This window comes from Rhea americana, unplaced genomic scaffold, assembly GCF_003343005.1.
Source record: "Rhea americana isolate MKP2758 unplaced genomic scaffold, rheAme1 scaffold_16, whole genome shotgun sequence".
NCBI classification, from domain to species: Eukaryota; Metazoa; Chordata; class Aves; order Rheiformes; family Rheidae; genus Rhea; species Rhea americana.
In genome coordinates this window covers 362,526-377,295 of record NW_028185705.1, presented here as the reverse complement: position 1 = coordinate 377,295, position 14,770 = coordinate 362,526, and the positions used below count along the sequence as shown (strand labels likewise).

The 14,770-nt window shown below is 37.9% G+C and overlaps 1 protein-coding gene and 1 long non-coding RNA gene across 3 annotated transcripts in view; one reads left to right on the top strand and one right to left on the bottom strand.

Moving 5' to 3' along the window:
- LOC146598565 (uncharacterized) lies at nt 1-13,436 on the bottom strand. 2 transcript variants are annotated; one of them, XR_014895239.1, is made up of 3 exons: nt 13,361-13,436; nt 1,315-1,520; nt 1-190 (listed from the first exon to the last, which is right to left on the bottom strand). It is a non-coding gene; the product is annotated as an uncharacterized LOC146598565 (long non-coding RNA). The 2 variants fall into 2 exon arrangements; XR_014895238.1 differs by lacking the exon at nt 13,361-13,436 and adding an exon at nt 9,062-9,089.
- Nucleotides 1-14,770, top strand: part of GRM7 (glutamate metabotropic receptor 7) — a 359,963-nt gene that overhangs the window by 337,687 nt on the left and 7,506 nt on the right. Inside the window, exon 10 of the transcript XR_014895237.1 lies at nt 10,304-10,493. The gene's annotated coding sequence lies outside the window, so the exon portion shown is untranslated. The remainder of the gene's footprint in view (nt 1-10,303; nt 10,494-14,770) is intronic.

Sequence of the window (14,770 nt, the reverse complement as noted above, 5' to 3'; positions counted from 1 at the left end):
TTTTTGATAGGTGTGATGACTATAAGGAGGCATTGGTGTTGCTTGGTTGGGAGTTGTGCTTTTTTTTTTAATTATAGTTCTCCCAGCTCACAGTGCATTATCTTCAACAGACACTAAAACACGCGCATTTCATGTTTGACAGTCTGAAGTGATTTCTCCAACCTGGATGGCTTTCTAGTTTCATCACTGCCTGAAAAAAAAACAAAAAACAAGTCAGTTGAAGAGTATCAACATACTACATTGAATATGCTGTTGCTCATTTGCTTCATTCCTACTATCTTCTAGAACCAGATCACTGGTGAAGCTTACACAGTCAAGGGCATCTGGTTGCCATTTGCCTTCTGAGACAAAAGGTCATGCAACGTACATCTTCCTTCCCCATGTACACAGTGTCATATTAAAGAAGCCACACCTTAACATACATATCTGTATTATCTGAAACTATATAATAATATATATGAATGGCTACATATATAGCTGTATAGTCATAACCACTTTTATATTACATGCATATATAARAAAAATACATTCAATAAAAAATCTTGCTAGATTATTTATTTACGGATGAATATTGGCATTTACTGATATAAATGCATTTATAAAGTTTTTGAATCAGCTATAGCTGTATATTAAAATTCTAAAAAGTGACTCACCAAAGAGATTAGCAAAGACACTGGTCTATTAGCTTATTTATGATGAAGCTGTTGTATTTAGATTTTTTTTTAATTAATTCCACAAGCTGCACCATGCTATTACACCCACATAGCAYATTTTTCACACTAAAACAGGAACCCTTAGTTTTAGTTGAAGTCTTATTTTTACATCCTGATGTTTTTTAGCATCAGTGCAGTGTTTGTTTTCTTAATAGTTTCATCCTATAACGAATTTACTACACACTGGCATTATAATACTATTTTTGGTCCCTGTCAAGTGTATTTATTACCTGTGAGCAGAAAATATACAGATGTAGCTGCCCATTTCATACAATACACTGTACTTTTTTTTTTTATTTATTTGGTGTGTCCTGTAAAAGAAAGACAGCTGTTGCTGATATACCAGATCATGAGTAAGAAGGACTTCTTTTTAGTTTGGAGAAAGGAAGCTGGTCTTTCTCTRACAGGCTTGGGTAGGAATTTATTTTTCTCCGGTTTTCTAATTTGGTAATAGCAGCAACGGGATTTTTTTCCTACACATCAAAATTGACTTTATGCAGTAAAAAAGTACTGCAATAACCATTAAAAAAATGAAGTTCGTTCTAGCACAGAGTCTTCAGGCCATACAAAGCAGACAGTTGCTAGAGACAAGTATACGTACAGCAAAAGCGGTGACCACAGTTCATGCTTTGCGAACCTGCACCTCAGTGGAAAGATGTCGTTCAAATGCACTCTCGTAAGGGATTCTGGCACCAAAGTTAGAGGCATACCGGCTCTAAGTACTGCTGCTSATGCTGTGTCGATGTACGACCTAAGAGCTGAAAGTGGTGGTCTGAGCACAGCTCCTGAAGTGCACAGAGACATACCCTGCAACACAAGCCATTGCAGAGATAGTGTCAACCACATATACACTCAGGCTGATGTGCAATCATCTCTAGCAGACAGTCAAGTGAATAATTTTTTTTGCACTTACATGTCATCATGATGAGCATACCGTGACAAATGCCTATGTGATTATACTAGGAGAAAAATGCAGAAGAATGGGAGTGGGTCTGTATTATTTAGTCTGAATTTACCATAATTGTTTTAGTATGTTAATGCCAAGTGTAGTGTTCATAAATATCATTGCATAATTAAGCTTTCTGGGCGTTCGATATGACATATAATGACAATTATTTAGATTGAGTCAGAGCTTAATCTTCATTTGTGACATTGCCTTTATATGTAATTAAACATGTGCTATAATGCTTCCACATACAGAATTTGAGCATCTTTCTTTGAAAGTGCTAATCAAATGTATTTATTAATTTCAGAGAGAATTCTTTCTTTTTTGTAAACGCTTTGATATAGATGGATGTCATATTTATTTGGTTAAACAGTTGTTTTAACAAGATGCTTAGCAAAATAGTTTGATAACTGCTATTTGTGCTATGAGCAAGTAGCATGTAGCACAACAAATTAATACAAACTGAGGGGTAAAATACTGGTGCCATTGACCTCAGTGACTGTTTTACCTTTGATTCTAATAGAGTCAGAATCCCCCCATCAAGCTATCAGTATATCATCTCTGTTCCTTCACAAAACTGTAGTTCAAAAGTCAAATTCTGAGTATATGTTGAGGATGGCTCTATGCATGAAGTTACCAAAGCCCAAGTCCAATAAAACTTGTGCTATGCACTGTGGGCTTGGTCTTGTTAAATCTTTCACCTTCACTCCATACTTTAGAGAAAATGGATTTGAACCTACATCTCCCACATTTTGGGACAGAAAATGTAAAATTCTCTAAGTTTTCCACTCATAGTAGCTTCATTAAATACTGAGTAAATGAAAGGATGGAGCATGAGTGAAAGAGTAATTGTATTTGAATCTGTCATTTTAGTCTCTTAAGAACACATTTGTGAGAATCACATCTGCGTTATTCGATAAACAGAAACTATGTTTTTATTCCTTCTAAAATTCTGAGGAATTCCATGCAACTTGCTCTGTGAACGCTTCTTCATCTCTAAAAAGTCATTACATTCTTTGAAATTACACAGCAAAAAGACTGAGTCTAAGTTGGAGTTTGCCATATATGAGGACTCTTACTCCTCAGCCACAAACTTGAGCCTCTGTTCTCTAATATTTAATATACTGTGTAAAGTGGAGCAACTTCAGTAGAGCAGACTGTATTGCCAATGGAGGTTCATCACTTTTGAAATATAAGTTTAAACAACTTCAGACTCCACTACATTTTGTGTGTGTGTGTGTGTGTGTGTGTGTGTGTGTGTGTGTGTGTGTGTGTATTTGTATATGTATATAACAGACATACAGAACCTGCTTTGTGAGAACTAGGGCCTGATATCCTGTAGAGCAGTGTGAGGTTACCATCTCTTCAGCATTTCCCAGCACCCTGCTCAGCATGCTAATGTTTGCCAAGTTTCATACATCAACTCGTTCCACACCTAGGAGATACTCGGCTGGGTGCCTACCAGGGAGTCAAATTCTAGTAGGCAATGAAGCATCACATCAGGTCCATGTCCTTTAGTGCAGTCAACTCTTTTTGCCTTGAAATCTGTAGCTACTTCCTGGAGTGTGCACAGAGATCTTTTTGTTTAGTGAATTTAATATAGCCACATGTCCTTACCACCTTTACTACATCTACCTAATCCACACACTCCATTTTGCTTTGTTGGCTTTAAACCTCAGTCAATAGGCCCTCTTTTGCTGTGTGTCTAGCATTTGGAAGTGTGCCTGCAGTAGCAATATGTGTCATAACAATCATACAAGTTATTTTTACCTATAGCACAGTTTTAAACCAGAGAGCACCAGAGGAAGGAGTGGTCATACAGCATTAATTAGCACTGTTTACCTATCTTACTTTTTTTTTCCTCTTAAGAAAGCTTTCTACTGCCTTTTCTTTCCTCTGGGTATAAGAAGCAGAAATTATGTTAAAAAAATTGTTCATTTGCCCATACCTTTCAGCTTCTGCAGTCACAGGAATGTGTAACAGGGAGGCAACAGGAGGAGCAGAGTAGCAATGGATGTGAAATGAAGCAATCCAATTGCTGGAGAGGAATGATATGGGTGCATGCAGAGCAGTGATGGGAGAGGGGCAGACAGGAAACAGAGCCTGCATTATTATTCTAWTATTTGAATAACAGAGGACCATACATACATACATACATACAATAATTTATTTTCAACTATTAATACTTTGTTGTTGATGAATACCTTGCCATCAGTCTTTTGGATCTCTCTCTGCCTGCTCTGTCCCTCTCTACCCTATGCCTTTTTTATTAGCACAATGCTCACATAATCTCTAATTCATGAAACAAAAGACCAAATTCTGTTTCTTGATCTTCCTCCTTCAGAGCCAAAAACTTCCCCTAGGCAGCTAGGAGACCAGGAAATACAGAAAGTACATAATTCTGTAATCAATCACTTCCAAACCATACAATGATGTGGATGTAAGAAAATCTGGCCATTAGGTATAGGAAAAAATATATTTTTTTTTATTCTGCACATACATACACAAGTGATGTAATGAGGCAAGTGATAKGAAAGACTAGATTTCTGGATGTCAGGGGACAGACAGCTGAAAAGGGTAATAATCTCCATAAAATAGTTTCTACACATTTCAAATCTGAAAGTCTCTAAATATTATAAAGCAACATAATGAAATTAAAAATTTGCCATTTTTAGCAGTGACACAAAAGAAGTGCTTCAAATTCCTCAGACTGTAACCACTCAGATACATATTCGTTCTGATTTGAAGGAACTAAGCTAGTCAAGAAGTGTTCTGTATATGCCAATATGAAACAACATGAGGTCTGAATTTGACATGCTTACCACTGACTGGAGTATTTAAAAATATTAAGAAATGAGACCTAGAGAGGTGACAGTCAGATGTGTTTTCTGACTAAACTGCTAACTGCTAGTGGGTAAAAAAGTCAGCAATACAAGCCAGACATCAGAAAAAACAGCCYATTCCAACCTAAAAAAAAAAATCCATCAGTGCCAACTCAATTCAGGCTCTGCTATACTGTGGCTAAATCTGTTAAAGCACTATGGCATACAAAACAGGGTTTCTGTCATCTCTCCTCTGTTTTTGTTTATTCATTTTATTATGTCTTTCATTTTTGAATCTGGAGTAGACCAGCTTTATTCAAAGGAGGACAGGAGAATCATATTGAAATCTCAGTTTTCCTGAGATGAGGCAACTGCTTCCCTATCAGCTCTTGTTAGAATACCGTAAGAATAGTCAACAATACGTGTGYGCGAATGTGGTGGGATGTTTGTGTTCACATCATGTGAAACCATCATAGTCAGCATCAGTTCTTTCAGAAATGCAACTCACTTGCTTGGCATGGGTCATATTGCTACTGCACTATTAGTACATTATCAAATAGCAATTTTAGAAAGACAGTTTTGACCCTTAGATTCCCTTGTGCCAAAGCCAAGGGCACTGCCCCAGGCATACTCCACAAATAGGATGAGCAAGAAAGAAGTGCATGAGTTGTTACAAGGTACATCTGAGCCCTGCCAGGTAGGTAAGAATTGTTAAAACTACAGAAGAAAGTAAAAAGGGAAGAAGAGCATCTTGCCCCCTTTAGCAGCTGTACCCTCCCTTCTGGAATAGAGTTCACAGAGTGGAATCCAAAATTCTACAATGATAATTACAGGAGAACCACAAAATCTACATGAGACGAAGACAGATTCTGCTCCTTTCCGCCTATGGGAAGGGAAAAAAAAGAAAAAAAAAAAAAGAAATCTGGTCTTCAAATCTAGTAATCTCCTACACTTGGCACTGTCATTTCCTCTTCATTGGACTACCTAGTAGGAACCACAGGCAAAATGGTATAGAAAATCTGTGCCATTTGTAACCAACTGTCCTTACAGTATAGTTGGGACATACTGATGTTAGACTGATTCTAACCACAGCAAAAGAAAAATGCAAAACACCACCCAAAACAAACAAGAATTAAGAGCATTTTACACTAAATAATCAGATTATTTAGACTTATCTGGAAGAGTCCCAGTCAAGAACTACAGACTACCTACAGATTTCATGACTGGTACCAATGTTTTTCGAACAGTTCAGTAAATTAGTAGGGAAAAGAAGCAGTGAAATCCTGGGGCATATTGACTTGTTTCGCTCATTAGTGAAAAAGATTTCATGAGGAAACAAATTTGGAATGGCATTCTTTAGATTTTCTGACAGGAGAAGTGCTCCTGCCCTCACCCCACACTCTTAAGTGATTTTTATTTGATGACTAATTCCTTACGTGAATGTAATTCTTAACAGCTAGAAGCTAAAGGAAAAGCTGACCAAGAGGAGGAGAAGAGTGTTCAGCACAGGAAAAGTGAAGGATCTACTTCTTTCTCTGGGCACRCACCACAAATTACTAGATGCTGGAAAGCCAGACACTTTTAGTTWCTCTAGCAATGATTACTTGCACTATTCTCATAACCTGGACACAAAGCAAGTATTCTTAGTGCAGATGATCTGCTATGAAAGTCATAGTCTGTGGAATTACTTCTACTAAAAACACAACTAGCATGAGCTTATAGAATGTCTTCATTTTCTTTTGAGTTTTTTTGAGACACAGGCAAAGACATGAAATAGCACATAAAAAGCGTGCAACACCTATGAGTAATTTCCCCAAYCTGCAGCTTCCAGTTCCATGCTCTTTAGGCTTATGACATAGTTTTGTCTTACTTTGTACTGTAAGTACATAGAGGTATCTTTAAGTTCTGGCAACAACTTTCTTATACCTTAACCATTAAATGTGTAACATGAAGGATGACATATACCTCCATACACAAACTCGCCTTTATTTAACAGGATGCTGATACAGAAGTCTGGCCTTTCTAAGTAATTCAGAAAAAAAAGTCTATATCCCTTTTTGCCTGGATTAATATACTCATTTTATTAATTCTGCAGGTAGGAAAACTATATACTGAATATTAACGATTGTGATTCTACTCTGACATTATTTAAAGCTAAAACAATAAATATTTACTTCTAGTCAGTCGGAATTTTTCTTTTGTAAGTATGGATCATTTATTTTAGCCCACTGTGGGAACTCAGTCCTGTAAGAGTTTGGGATGAGGGAATGAAAAAAAAGAGAGGCAGTGAATACTAAATACCTGAATACTAAAGTGTTGCTTTACTCTGATAAGATGATGGAGAAACAAACCATGCTGCTTTATTTTACACTGATCTGTTATAACAGTAAAATTAAGTGTATCAGACGCCAGTTTCACCACAATAAATTAACTTAAAGAAAACCTGAAAAGGCAACCATTTATTGCCTATTCAGAAATCTGAGCTTAGCAGACACTTTGGTTTCAGACTGTTCAACTACTTAAGGAAACACATACTTTTTGTTCTTTCTGTGTGACATTTGGCTCCTCCACAATGGTTAGCTCATATTGCAGCGTTTGATTAGATTACTGTAACCACGCTGTCAAATTTTATTTTTAATTTGGGCAGGTGTTCATCACTTCAGCTTCAAAGTGGCAGGGTCAGCTCTTGCTGATGAAAATACATTAAGATCATTGTTAAGCAGAGATTCTACTTTTGTTTCATCTCTGTTGATGCTGCTGTTGTACTCCAAAATTTATAAAAATCTTTCTTAATCGCAGGGCCAAAACAAAAACTTGATATATTTGTATGGTTTTGTGTCATTAAAAAAATGGGACTGTGGCTGTGTTTTCCTTAAACCTTTCAGATTTGTAAGACAAGTCTCCAATCCCCCAGAAAAAAAAAAAAAAAAAAAAAAAAAAAAAAAAAAAAAAAAAAAAAACAACCACCTTAACTGCTTATTGCATGTAACTTTAGTGGTGTAACTCTAGCTAGGAACACTCTGTCAGACTGTGACAGGTGAAAGGGAAGATCTGATGAGTGATAATCTCCAGAGAAAGGGACATATATTGTAAAATGTGCCTCAGAGGCATATCTCATCTGTGGGAGGTAGAGAAGTATTACATTCTCCCCAAATTAATCAACAATAGATTAAAAGTATTCATTATAAACTGATTTTTTTTTTAGGTTGCAGCTTCTTTTACAGTTTTTTTACAAATTGAGTCAATTTGTTGAATGTGTATAAGTCAAAGAAGAAAAGAGGAAACCCTTAGGGTGTATGTGGGTAGTGCTTACTGAAGTATGAACTTACGTACTGCAGTCCCATACCAAAAAGCAAAAAAAAAACCCTTCTGCTCACAGACAGATGACTCAGTGTTAATTTATGTTTAAGAAATTTTAAGATAGGAGGACACTGAAGAAGCTTACAAACTAATTTTTATTAATCAAATACAAAGAACAATAGAATGTATGGAAGCCAAATTCCCTGTTTAAAATGCCTCAACTTTATCAGTGATTTTTACCATTCTAACAACTGGATGCAGCATACACCTAAAGACTATGCTCAAAATAACATTTTWGAAGTGTACTGTGTAATTGCTCTTTTCTTGGCAGCCTAATGTTCTGTGCAAAATGTATTTGAGTGGCTTTAGCTATTTCTCTGAACCCATTAGCTGCTACGAAAATCTTTACGTAACTTGATCTTACTACTTCATCCACCATCCAAAGTGTCTACTCTGTCTTGTGGACTTCAGCAGATCTTCGTTCTTACTTCTACCCCTCACCCAGAGAAAAAAGTTTCAACAAATTTTTTCTTCCCTTTGCACTTGATGCATAAAAAGTGATTAAGGTTATCATCATCTCCTTGGCCTCTTTACAATTCATATACACATAACTATGTTCTACCACGCAACAATTTTCTTTCCTTCTAAACTGTTTTTAGGGGTAAAACTTGACATCATGCAAGTACAGAAGAAAAAATCCACAGGTGCCAGGGGATTTCAATTACTTCTCTTTTAGTCCGAATCATGAAATTTCTTACTTATAGTACAATGACTGATAAGAAGTCCTATAAAGTAGCTAACAAACAGTTTTTGAATTATTATTTAATATGGGAAGGGTCTTAAAATATAGCCCAAATAATGTGGCCCAATACTTAGCATGCCTGGTGATACTCAAAGAGGATTCAAAAAGGACAGTTTTTACCACTTTTAGCTGGTTATCTGCAAGTCACAATTAGTGCTAGAGTGTGACAATTAGGCTATGGAGTGTGAATCAGCCTTTTGTTTAAGGTTGTTAGGCAATAATTGTTTTTGCTGGCATCTGATTGGCTTAGGATAGTCTTCTATGTAATTTCAAGAGACATTGACCCTTACCTCTTTATGCTAATCTTTATTTCACCCCCATTAGGCATTCAGTGATGAATTATTCAGTCCCCCCCCCCTTTTTTTTTCTAATTAATATTTGTCCCACACAGTATCCACAAAGTATTCAGTATGGGTTCAGGCGCAGACTCGGGTCCCTGTGTGTAAACACTTCCTTCAACGTTCTCTGGACTACTTACCCAAGTAAAGCTTGAAAAGGCAGAACACTTGAGTATCTATGGCTCTTTCCTTAAAATGGTGCTGTTCATTTTCATACTGGAAGTTCTATGAAGATATGAAAAAATACTTGCATCTTCTAATAGAAAGACAGACTGTGTAAGCTTAAAATAATATTAAGGCCCACATCCACATAGGTTTTATAAAAATCTACAGAGTTCAGGAATACATGTGGCTGATCAGGGAGGCTTCAAGCACCTCTGCWGAGGAAAAGATCTGAGCCTAGCAAAGTGTGAGGAGAGATGGTCTTAAGAGGCCCCAGYCACAGGAAATTCATACCTCCTTAGCCACTAGGGGAGCCACAAAGCCAGAAGAAACTGGTATCCAGTGTTCCAAAGCCACATTGTTATTTTATAGTTCAGTCACTTTTCTGTCAGTCATAACAAATAAATATATAAACATACATTAAAAATATTTTTTTCTATTTTGACAAATAAAATTTTTTACACTTTTACTGTACCCCAGAGGTCAATCCTAGGGTCAATACTGTTTAACACCTTAATTAATGACCAGAGAGCACTCTCAGCAAGCTTGCAGATGATTACAAAACTGGGGGGGCGTGGCTGATATACAGCAGATGGGTGTGCCGTTCTTCAGAGTGACTTCGACAGGCTGGAGAAATGGGCAACTGGTAATCTCATGAAGTTCAACAAAGGGAAATTCAAAGTCCTGCACCTGGGCAGACCAACTGGAAAGCAACTTTGCAGAAAAAGCCCTGGGGTCCTAGTAGACACCAGGTTGAGAATAAGTCAGTAACGCACCCTTGCAGCAGAGAAGGCCAACAGCCTGCTGGGCTGCATTAGGCGGAGTGTTGCCAGCAGGCTGACGGAGGTGATGTTTCCCCTCTGCTCAGCACTACTAAAACACATCCAGAGTGCTGTGTTGACTGCTGGACTTGCCAGTAGCAGAGAGACATGGATATGAGAAAAGCAAAGGGCCACAATAATGACTAAGGCATTGCAGCATCTGACATGATGAGAGAGTGAGGGAGCTGGGGCTGTTTACCCTTGAGAAGAGAAGACTCAGGGTGATCTTATAAAAGTGTACAAATATCTGATGAGAGGGTGTAAAGAAGGAGGAGACAGACTCTTTTCCGTGGTAGCCAATGGGGGGGAGGGGAAGAGGCAATAGGCACAAACTGAAATACAGGAAATTCTATTTAAATATAAGAAAAAAACTTACTTTTTTTTTTTTCAAATTGCAAGGGTGGTTGATCAATGGAACACAGTGCCCAGGGAAGTTATGGCATCTCCATCCTTGGAGATATTCAAAACCTGACCAGACACAGTTCTAGGCAACTTGTTCTAGTTGACCCTGTTTTCAGCAGGAGGGTTCAACTAGACGATCTCCAGACATCCCCACCAACCTCAACCATTCTGTCATTCTTCAGTCATGGTAAGTGAAAGACAATGTTTACACCTTAGTCCTACTTCCTATACAATTTCAGAGAGGTTTTCGTACACTCAATAATATGCAGTGCCCAGAACCACAATGACAGAATATCATTCCCTTTTACCTGCCAAAGTAACTTTTAAGCTTTGTTTTGTTTTAGCAGAGGCTTATTGTCCCTGTCAAAGATTTATTAAATCTAGCAAATGTCAGCAGTTCTTTCTGTATGTGACAAGCTTTTATCTTGTTGTTAGAAGTTTCAAACAGCATCTCACACAACAATGAACATCACATACATTTCAATGAGCCCCTTTAAGGAAGAAATTTAGTTAATTCATGATGAATGCATACTTCTCAGTCAGATGGAAAAGTAATCRTGCACACACACACACATATCTGAAATGACTGCCTGGCACGTATCAGGAAAAGGCACTGCCAGGTGCTTGACAAGAGTTCAGAAATCTCTGAGACTAGTGCATTCAGATGCTGGTGGGGAGGTGAGACAAGACATACTGGTGAGATTCAAGTTTTAGAAGTAAAAGACCTTAAAAAGAATTTCTGATAATGCAGCATTTTGATCTTCAAACACACAGCTCAGCTTTTCCTTGAACAGAAGCAGTAACATCATCCCAAAACATACAGAAGCGCGGACAACATTTTAAACACAAGAGCTGGAACAGCTCTGAAGCACCCTGAAGAACTACCTGTCCTGTAAATATACCCTGCAGTTACTGAAAAATATCTCACTTCAAAGTTCAGTACTGGGGTTACTGCTGAAGCATCTGTCATGTAATTGAATCAGATTATTGTTTTCAATTACTTTTCTAAAGGCACAAAAACAATCTCATAGAACTATAAATAAACAGTATGAGAAACTTTCAGCTTAAACTCTTAAGCAATAGTAGTCTACCTACTACTGCAGTCTAGTATAACAGGTGTGAAGTCAATATGGGGGTGTCTTATTCCCTCATAAAATTAAAAAGAATGTGCGTCATTCTCCCAGCCTTCTAACTATGTAAAACCCAGGGGGGAATGAATTTTCAGGGCAGTTTTTTTTCACTAAAAGTATTCCTGGTTTTCAGGCTACATAAAAAGTCATCTGGTAGTAAAACAGTATATAAGCAATTAGACAGAAATTCCAGTACTGCAAATCAGAACCCAGCACGGTCAGATAATATCCATAGTGGGACAGCTTGCATGACTGGAACACTGTCATGGATGGCTATGTGCTTTTTAGGAAAGACAGGCCAGGAAGGCGAGGTGGTGGAGTTACTCTTTCTGTGAGAGAGCAACTGGAATGCACTGAGCTCTGCCTAGGCGGGGAGGAGGAGGAGGCAGTTGAGAGCTTATGGGTAAAGATCAAAGGGCAGGCCAGCACCRGGGACACTGTTGTGGGTGTCTACTACAAGCCACCTGACCAGGAAGAGGAAGTCGATGAGGCCTTCTATAGACAGCTAGAGGTCCCCTCACGATCACAGGACCTGGTTCTCATGGGGGACTTCAACCACCCTGACATCTGCTGGAGGGACTACACAGCAAGGCACAAACAACCCAGGAGGCTCCGGCAGTCCGGGGACAAACTCTTTTCAGTTGTCCTGTGTGACAGGACAAGAGGCAATGGACAGGAACCACAGGAAGTTCCGCCTGAACATGGTTGGGGGGGGGGGGGAGGAACTTCTTTACTGTGAGAGTGACAGAGCACTGGAACAGGTTCCCCAGAGAGGTTGTGGAGTCTCCTTCTCTGGAGATATTCAAGGCCCACCTGGATGCAACCCTGTCTAACAGGCTCTGGGTGACCCTGCTGAGCAGGGAGGTTGGACTAGATGATCTCCAGAGGTCCCTTCCAACCTTACTGATTCTGTGATTCTATGATCTACATACAGATTCGTACCTTGGTCAGAGAAGTTTTGTAATTGTAGAATAAACAATGATGTCCACTACATCTGCAAAACCCGGACGGTTTTACAGAGGGAAAACTAAAGAAAAGTAGAAAGAAATGTCACATGTACCTCTAGAAGCAAGTTCTTAAACTCCCATACAGGGAGGGTACAATGTGGAGAACCTACATGGATTTTCTGGTGAATTCCAGTGTTTATCTTTCTCTTAAGCACCTTTTTGCATGCTTGACTTCAATGGAATACAGCTCAATAATGCAGAAGAAGGAACAGACATCCCATAGCGGGCTTTCTTGGGTTTGTACCTTCTCACACTAGATATCCAGCAGTCTGTCTTCATTTAGGACCTTGCACAGATAGGGAAGGAAAAACAAATGCTAGCCGTATAACAATAATCATGTTTATTTGCTTCACACCGTTGAAGAGAATGACCAAACTTCTAGCAGAATAAATCACATTGGGCAGTTTAAAGGATTTTTTACCTTTGCTCTTGTGTTTCTTCTTACTAATGAATGCTCTAGATTTCTTAATAATAAAAAAACAGTTGTTCAAAGAAAGCTCGATCTAAGCTGGAACAAAATCCACTTTCAATGCACACTCCTTTAAGTCATTTCCAGCTACACTGACTCCTTCTCTGTCACTTTTACATCTTGCTCTTCTACCAGCATATCTACCTCTCTAGATCAGAAGATGAAGTAGATGCAGCTGACAAGCCAACCAAATCTTGACTCTATCAAAGGCCTTATTGTAACTCTCTTTGACCTATTTTTATCATACTGCATTTTTTTTCCTCTCCTTGGTTCCCTTTACCCTTTTCTTAGACACTGGACTGTAGGAAGTACACAGTTCTCTTTTTTGATATACAGCAACATATACATAGGTATAGGTATACATTTTGATATACACAGGTGTATATAGAATTTATGTGTGCATACATTAATGAGACAGCCAATGTACTGTAAGAACCAGAGTACTTACAAAATGCCTTCCACTTTATACTTCATGATCTTCTGTGAGGACACTGGAGAGAAATTTGAAAGAACTCCAGACAAGCCTAGAATAGATATATGGAAGGAGGGAAAAACACTAATAAGCATTATTTTGGTAATGAAAAAGTCAGATTCATCAAGTGATTTAAAAAATCTTAAGTACAATGATATACTTCAGCTAAAAACTATATTCCAAASTAATGAGAACAACCTCCTTTTTTCATAGAGGTCTATTTTTGGAAAGAACTATCTTGATTCTCAGCGGGAATGTACTGATGCAAGAAGTAGTATGTGGCACTTCTAAGGGACTAATTACAACCTGAAATGTATCTTTCCTTTTCTCAAACATATGCCAGTGTCTATGACAATATTAAGCATTAGTAATCCTCATAATGGGGATCTGCAGGCCCTATTCAGAAAACAAGGCTTTCCAGCTCCACGCATTACCAATGACTTTAATAGAACAATTTGTAAAGAAAGGACTGCAGTCTTGAGCTTAAAGTCTTTAAAGTTTTCAGGGTTTAGAGTGATTAGCAGTGCCATTTGCCTCAAAAGAGGGCTGTATCAAGCATACTTCCTTGGAGAAACTTGGTATGGAGTCACTTATACAATAACATCTGCCTGCAGAAAGAGAAAGAAAACAAAAGGTAAACTTCAAGAAATTAACAAATTAGTAATTTAGGAATAAATTACTCATTACTAATTTAGGAATACATTTAGAAAAGAGACTTTTTTCAGAAATTTCTAAATTATTTTTCATAATTGGTCTTTATCTTCTTATCTGAAACATTCAAGAAATAAGACACAAAGCGAGTAATGAAACAGTTCAGAACTACTGATTCCTTTCATTTAAAAAAGTGGATAAGCAATTGTGACATACAAAATGCAGACACTAGAGGGCAAGAATGTATACAAATCTATTGAGAACAGCACAAGATAGTGGCATAACGAAACACTGGCCTTAAAACTTGATCCTTCAATCCTTACTCCCRTGAGTTATACATACACGCCGGAGATGCATATCACTTACTTAAATCCCATTTCACCACTGGCAAGGCAGTTCTAATATTTTGCCATCTTAATACTTTGCTGCACTTTGGTATGTACATATACAAAGATCTGTCTGTGAGTATCTACAACCAGGGGCCCATAATGTATTGTAGGTATACTTACAACACTAAGAGGTATGTAYTACATGGAAAGCTGCACAGGAAGATGCTAATATTGTGAAGCCTAAAGCTTTAGAAGTGACAGATGGTTGTGCAAGCTTAACTGGGCTCCTTTGTGTATATGCAGTATTAGATACCCTTCAATTTCAATTACTGTTTTTTCCAAGACACTCTTGCAGGGCAGTATTACTCATTTAGAAGCCTTTCCACATTTTGTTTTATTCGCATTA